A 7,586-nucleotide genomic window follows, 5' to 3' on the forward strand; every position below is an offset into this window, starting at 1 on the left:
CTGGGGCTGGAGCTGAGTTCCTGCCCAAAGCCCCCCCGTGAGGTTCTTCCCCTCAGGAAGGGGTCAAAGAGAGGTCACAGGTGCCAAGCGGGAAGAGGGGGGGTCCTTCCAAGCTGGCACAGCATCCCTGAGAACGCTGTGTGCTCCCGGCAGCTTGTGCACGCGTTGTCCGCGGCCGGCTCACGCAGCATTCAGAGACCAAACCCATGCTGAGGACAGAAGCGCCATCGGGGGGGTCGTCTTCCCGTGAGGCAGGCGGGAGGCCGGGGACGCCTGTCAGTGCTGCCCTGCCCGTGGGCCCTCGGCCACTTCCGTGACCTCTCTCTCCGCCTTGGTTTCTTACTGCGCGAAGGGAGCGGTCACTGTAGCCCCAGCGCAACCGTCGCGCGGGCGGGCCACGAGGACCCGAGTCACCCTGGGAAGGCTCGGACCAAGGCCCTGTTACCCCTTCTCGAGTGGCAGTCTCCGAGTCGGCCCTGCCTAGAGGAGGCCCTGAGGCCCTGAGGGGGCAGCCAGGGGGCAGGAGGGGTCCCCCAGCCCTCCTCTCCACCGGCGACCTCGGGTCCTCCCAGCTGCCGCCCACCTCTGTCAATGACCGCGACCTGACCCAGCCCGTGCCCCTACTTGGATGACCACCCTGGGCGTTCCAGGGGACTTGTGTCCCCCGGGCACGCCGGGTCTTAGTTCTGAGTCTAGATGACCGTGGGGGGCTGGGGGCCTCAGGAGAGGTCAGCACAGGGCCGCTGTGAGGGCAGAGGGCCAGCTCACTCTGACACCGGGGCCCCCGAGACCACGCTCGGGTGTGGGCCTCACTGCAGGCGCTGGCCGAACTCACCAGAGCCGATACACTCAGGAATGGGGCTCGTCCTGCAAACGGACTGGGCAGGAGGTGCAGGGCGGTCACACACACCACCCCCACCCCCGCTCCCTGGGTCCACATGCCAGGCCTCTGCCGTCCTGTCCCCCGCAGTCAGAACAGCACGACTTTCCCGACCGGGATGTGGGGGCACCTGCACACAGGACTGCCAGCCGGGGGCGCCCACCCAGCGCTGGCGTCCAGGGTGCCTGCTGGCGTTCCGTGGTCGACTGAGCCTCTGGAGGTCAAACTGGTACCGCCTGACCCAAGGCCCCCACCCTGATCCCGCTGTGGGACGAGCTGGTGTGGCCCAGACCCCCAGGTAAACAGAGACCATCTTATCAGGCAGGACATCCTAGAGACCAGGGACCGAGGACGAGGCCAGACCCCCCTTGGGCCACGCAGAGTCCTACACCACGCGCCTGTCAGGGGAAGGAAGGCGGGTCCACGCGGGCAGGGGTGGGGGCGGCACGGCCTGGCCAGGAGCCTGGAGGGGGCCGGGCTCAGGGTGGTCAGATTCATTCAAGCCCAGCCAATGCTCCCACCCAACCCCCGGCCCAGGCTGGCGTGCACGTGTGCAACCCGCCGAGGCTCTGACTGATGCTTCCGGAACTTCCGCGCCTGCAAGGGGGAAGGGCGAGGGGTGGGCAAGGACGTGGGAAACTGGGCTCCTTGCATGTTGCTAGAGGGATGTAAAATGGTGCAGTTTGGCTGTTTCTTAAAATATTAAACTCAAATTTACCATATGGCCCAGAAATTCCGCTCCCAGGAATCCACCCAAGAGAAAGGAAAACGTGTCCACACGGAACCTCGAGCGTGAGTGTTCACGGCAGCCTGATTCCCACGGCTGGAAACGACCCAAACACCTACCCACGGTGCCTGGACACACGAGACGTGACGTGTCCGGGCCACGGAATACAGCTTGGCGACAAGAAAGAGCAAGGTCCCGACACGCGGGAGACGAGACCAGACACAAAAGACCACAGGTGGTTCAGAGGAGGCGGGTCTGCCGTCGAGCGAGGTCATGGCCTCCGGGACTCGGCCGGGCCCTGCCCCGGCCGCCCTGCTCTTTCTGGGGAGATGGAGGCGTTCTAAAATGAGACTGGGGTGACCCCTGCAAACCTCTCAATCTATGAAAGATGATTGAACCGCACACTTCAAGCAAGTGGATTTTACAGCATAGAAAACATACCTCAACAAAGCTGTTAAACAGGAAGAACCAGAAAGAATTTCTGCTCTGTTCCGCCCACTCACCCCAGGTCGCCTGCTAGCTGGCCGCACAGGGGCCCAGTGGGCCCAACGCCTCAGCCGACGGGACGCCCCTCCCAGATGTGTGTGGGACCATCCCAGCCAGCCCCCCTCGGGGGACCTTCAGGTGCCCGCTGCCTTCGCGAGCAGTAACACACACTCGACGGTTGGGGCCACCGTGGGCAGCGCTCGGTTACACGCCGTCGCTGGCCGCACACCGCCGTGACCTCTGCTCGCGGCGCTTTCTCGCCGACAGCCGCAGGTGACGGGTCTGGTAACCGTGCTGCGGGCAGGCCTGTCACATCCCAGTTGCCCCTGGCACGAGTTCGTTCCTAGGGCGGCACCCAGGCGCCAGGCAGGCGGGAGAACCAATCCGGTTCACAGGAGTCGCTCGCTCCATCTTCGGTGTTTGGTGGCTTTCGGCCGCCCCCCTCCCCCCAAGCCCTGCATCTGAGCAAACCCCGCGTGCTCCATCCCTAGGCGCCAGCAACCACTTCCCACCGCGCGCTCCAGCCTGCGCACCCCCCTCCACCCCGGTCCCTGCCCCAACCCCGATAATCAGCAAAGCGGCCAACACCACTTTCGCTCAAGCCATCGGGACCCGCACTGCCTCCTCCCGTCCCCGCACCCCTCGGAGGGTGCGTGCATCCTCAGCCCCCACCGCTGAGCCAGCGCTGGGGGGTCCTCTCTTGGAAGGACTCCTGGTGCGTCCACTGTGAGCCCTCTGCTGTGCTCCGTGCGTTTCAGACAGGAAGGATTTCATACGGAAGATGTGCACACGACCAGGGGGGACCGCAGCGGCCACTGAGAGAGCCCAGCCAGGGCCTGCCTGCACGGTGGCCTCTAGTCCCTGTGCCACAGGGGACCGCAATAGGGGCCGGGGGCCCGCGTTCCCCCCCCCCCCCCCGAGACACCATCCCATCTATCCTCTGGCCATCCAGGCAGAAGAGCCCGCTCAGCACAGGAGAGAGGCAGCCCTCCAGATGTCTCCACAAGGAATCCCAATGTCTTCCACTTCCCTCTGCGAGCGCGTCCGGTACGAGAGCGCCCAGGGGCTCCTGTGTGAAAAACACACCGAAACACTTGGTTGGGAGGGGGCGGTGTGAGGGCGCCTGGGGGCTCCGTCGGTTAAGCCTCCGACTCCTGATTTCGGCTCAGCTCACGGTCTCACGGTTCGCGAGTTGTGTTTGGAGCCGGCTTGCGATTCTCTCCCTCTCTCTCAAAATAAATAAAGTAAAATGTAAACAAAATTTAAAAAGACAGCGAATAAATAAATAAACTGCACAACGGATGGATTTTTGGTACACATAGAGCTGAGCGGCCATCTCCACAACCAGCGTCAGTCACCTTCTTCACCCCGAAAAGAAATCCCGCGTCCGTCCGCAGTCACACCCCATTTCCCCCTCCCCCGGCCCCCGGAGGCCACCGCTCTGCGTCCTGTCTCTGGGGACCTGCCTCGTGTGGACGCGTCATGTGAAGAGAACCGTAGGACATGCTGCTTTCTGTCTGTACTTTCCTTCACTGGGCACCTCTCTGGGGCTCCCCCGTGTCCCGAGACCACATCATCAGCTGACGGATGTTTGGATGGTTTTCAGGGTCGGGCAATTACGCACAGTGCTGCCATAAGCGTTTATCGACAAGCTTTTGGTTTGCACTTATGTTTTTATCTCTCCTGCGTAGACGCCCAGGGTTGGAACCGCCAGGTCACATGGTATCTCCGTGTTCAGCCTTAGAGGCGCCGGACTGTTTTCCCAAGTGGCTGCTCCATTTCACGCTCCTTCCAGCGACAAACTAGAGTTCCACCTGTCTACTTCCTCATCGACACTTACTGTCTGTCTGTCTGTCCCAGGCGTCCTGACGCGTGTGAGCCCGGTCCCGTCGTGGTTGAGATTTGCATTTCCTGAGGGTGAGGGATGTGACGAGGAGCCTGTCACGTGCTTGCCGCCAGCTGTGCGTCTTCAGTGGGGAAACGTCTGCTCAGATGCCCGTTTTTCAGTCGTGCTTTGTCTTTTCATTATTGAATCGCAAGAGTTCTTTATATATTCTAGTCTAAGCCCCTCAGCAAACATACGGTTTGCAACTGTTTTATCCCATTCTCTGGTTTGTCTTTTCACCGTGTTGAGGGGGTCCTTTGAAACCCAAAAGTGTTTCATTTTGATGAAGCCCTATTTATCCGTCCTCTCCTCTACGGCTTGTGCTCTGCTGTCGTGTCTGAAGCCGCTGGGGCTGCCCCGGCGGCACCGGGACTTGAGGCAATGTCGGCTGCCTCCTTGTCACGCGGCTCTTGTGTGTACGTCTCTGGTCCACCGGGGGCTCATTCTTGTACACGGCGTGAGGTAGGGGTCCAGCCTCCCTCTTGCACGTGGACGTCCAGTCGGAAATGCGTGGAGAGACCACCCTCCCCCCTGTGTTGTCCCAGCACCTGTCTTGGAAATCAGCTGACCGTGAACTCTTGGCTCTACTGCACTGACCTGCCCGTCTGTCCTTGTGCCAAAACCAGACGGTCTTGATTATGGCCACTGGGTGATCAGTTCTGAGATGCGGAAGTAGGAGTCCTCCTACTTTGTTCTTTTTCGTCAGGGTTGTGTGGGCCATTTGGGGTCCTGTGCAACTCGATGTGAATTTTAGCATCCACGTGTCAATTTCTGAGGGGACGATTCCACCCGGGATTTCGGGAGAGATTGTGTTGAATCTGCAGACCCACTCGGGGAGCGCGGACATTTTCAGAACATTGAGTCTTCCGACCCAAGAACACAGAGCGTCCACCGCTTAGGTCATCTTCATAATCTTTCAAGGAACACCTGTTGTTCTTAAATTGTCAGTTTTCCCTCTTCAACCCCCCTCAAGCCTCATATTTTCTTCTGACTGTTCTTTGGCCCCCGGTTTTGTGCACTCACAGCCGCAGGCAATGCTTTATTGCTGCTTTGTCCTTGTCGTGTGCACTTTTTCTCCACCACGAAGGCATGAGTGTCCAAGGGTTAAACGTGTTTCAGCTGGTCTTTCTCCCCCTTCTCTGTCGGTCCTTCTCACTCCTTCCCTGACCCCAGCCCCACCTTTGTCACGTCGCCCACATGGACACTTGCGTGCCCTCTCTCTGTGTTCTCTCGGAGCCCACGAGTCCGCATTGCATGCATGTGATAATGTGGACGCGTGTGCATGGGTGACACAGTCGTGACTTCTTTTAAAAGAGCACAGATCATCTCAGCATTACTAGCCATTAGAGAAATGCAGATCAAAACCACTCACACTCAATACGATGGCTACTGCTGAAAAAACAAAAACTTAATCAGTGTTGGCGAGGATGTGGATAAGTCGGAACCCTTGTGCACCTTTGGCAGGAAGGTAAAATGGCGCGGTCGTCATGAAAATCGGTATGGAGTTTCCTCAAAAAACTCAAAAGTAGAATTACCCATTTCCAGCAATCCCACTCTGGGCATTTACCCAAAGGAATATCTGTGTATCTTGAAGAGATGTCCGTACCCCCGCGTTCACTGCACCATTGTTCACAACAGCCAAGAGCTGGGAGCAACCCAAGTGTCGATGCATAGATCGGGGGATAGACAAAATGACGGAATAGTACTGAGCCGTAAAAAGCAAGGGAGGTCTGACGCCTGCTGCCGTGGACGGACCTTGAGGACATCATCCCAGATGGAATAAACCAGTCGCGGAAAGATAAATGCTGTGTGATTCCACTCGTCTGAGGTACCTGTGGGAGTCACATTCATAGAAACAAAATGTAGACGGAGGGCTGGGGGTGGGATGGGGAGAATTTAATGGGGACAGAGTTTCAGATTTGAAGAGGAAACAGTTCTGTGTCACAACAACGTGAATATACTTGATACTATTGACCCATATCCTTAGAAATAGTTAAGATGGAGGGAGCCTGGGAGGTTCAGTCGGTTAGGTGTCCGACTTCGGCTCAGGTCATGATCTCACGGACCGTGAGTTCAAGCCCCGCATCAGGCTCTGTGCTGACAGCTCGGGGCCTGGAGCCTGCTTTGGATTCTGTGTCTCCCTCTCTCTCTCTGCCCCTCCCCCACTCACGCTCTGTCCTTCTCTCTCTCAAAAATAAACATTAAACATTTTCTAAAGACAAAATGAAACAAAATAAAATATGTTCCCACTTCCTCCTCCTCTCCCATCCCCCTTGAGTGTGGGTGCCCGCCGTGGGGTCGGCCATCAGAGCCCTGCAGCCTCTGTCCCCGTTCTGGGCTCCGTGGCTGTGGGAGATGCGCCAGCAGCTGGACCGGCCCGAGCCACCCGAGTCAGAGTGACCGCAATGTCACGGGAGACCCCGAGCCACATCCGCCCGGCCAGCCTCTCCCGGACCCCCAGCCCTGAGAAGTGGCCCGAGATGATAGGTGTTCATGATTCAAGGCCCTGCATGTGGGGTCACTTGTCACACAGCAGCAGGAACCAATACTGGCTCTAGTGACAAGTCTGAGGTCCCCGCGTGTCAGGTGCAATCATCTGGACGCGCACGGAGACAGCCGTGGGGTGGCCGGGCGCCCCGGGCCTCAGCGGGTGGTGGGTCCCTCTCACCACGTGCCCCCACGGCAGCCTCGGCGGGGCTTCTGCCCAGGGTGACACTGACCCCGCCACGCCCATGTCACCTCCCGGGGCCGCGCCTCGGAAGGAGATGCCAGAGAGCATCGGGAACGCCCAGCACACTGTCCCCTGTCCCCCGGCCCCCGGCCCCCCGCCCTTGTCCGTTTATCACTCCGGCGTGGCACCCTGGATCCTGGAAAAGCTTCCCCTTCCCCCAGAGCCGGAGAGCTTCCGCAGGGCTGCTGGGGAGCGAGCCTGTCCGTGGGCAGCGCGGGCCGTGGGCCCTTCTTCCCTCGGCAGGCGGGGTCTGTATTTAGCTCAGAGAGCTGTGCTCCCCGCCTCTGACTGCCCCTCTCCACCTACTCCCCGCTCGCCTTCAGGAGCTCCTGTTACCTACCCTGTGCTCTGTCTCCACCCCAAGGATTTTCCCTCTTCCCTTGTGATCCTCCAGGCACTAAATTTGGGCTCCATTGCTGTTCCTGTTGGTGTTCGTCCTGTCCACCGTCGAGTGGCTGGGAGATCGCGTTTTCACTGCAGAAAATCGTCTGGTGCCCCCGTGGACCTCCTCCGATGCTCTCTCTTTGAGAATCAGCCGTGTGGCTGTGTTCTCCTGAAGCCGTCTCGTGGAGAGGCGCTGGGGGTCCTGACCGCCTGCCGGCCGCCAAACCCGGGGCTGTCGTCAGCTCTCCTGGGCTCTGGGGCGCTGGTGTCGAAAGGCCTGTGGGTGTGGAAGGCACAGCGGCCCCCACGTAGTGCCAGTGGGAGGGCACAGCACGGGCCCCGGCCCTGGAGGGGATGTGGAAGGTGCAGGAAGCCTGAGGACGCGAGCCAGGCCTGTCCCACCTGAGGGGACACACCCCGCCCCTGTTTAGAACCTGTTTTCTGGCCCGGCCCGGACGCCAGAACCCCACACTGGCCTCGTTGCCGGCCTCAG

The sequence above is a fragment of the Neofelis nebulosa genome, chromosome 7 (genome assembly GCF_028018385.1).
Source record: "Neofelis nebulosa isolate mNeoNeb1 chromosome 7, mNeoNeb1.pri, whole genome shotgun sequence".
Classification (NCBI taxonomy): Eukaryota; Metazoa; Chordata; class Mammalia; order Carnivora; family Felidae; genus Neofelis; species Neofelis nebulosa.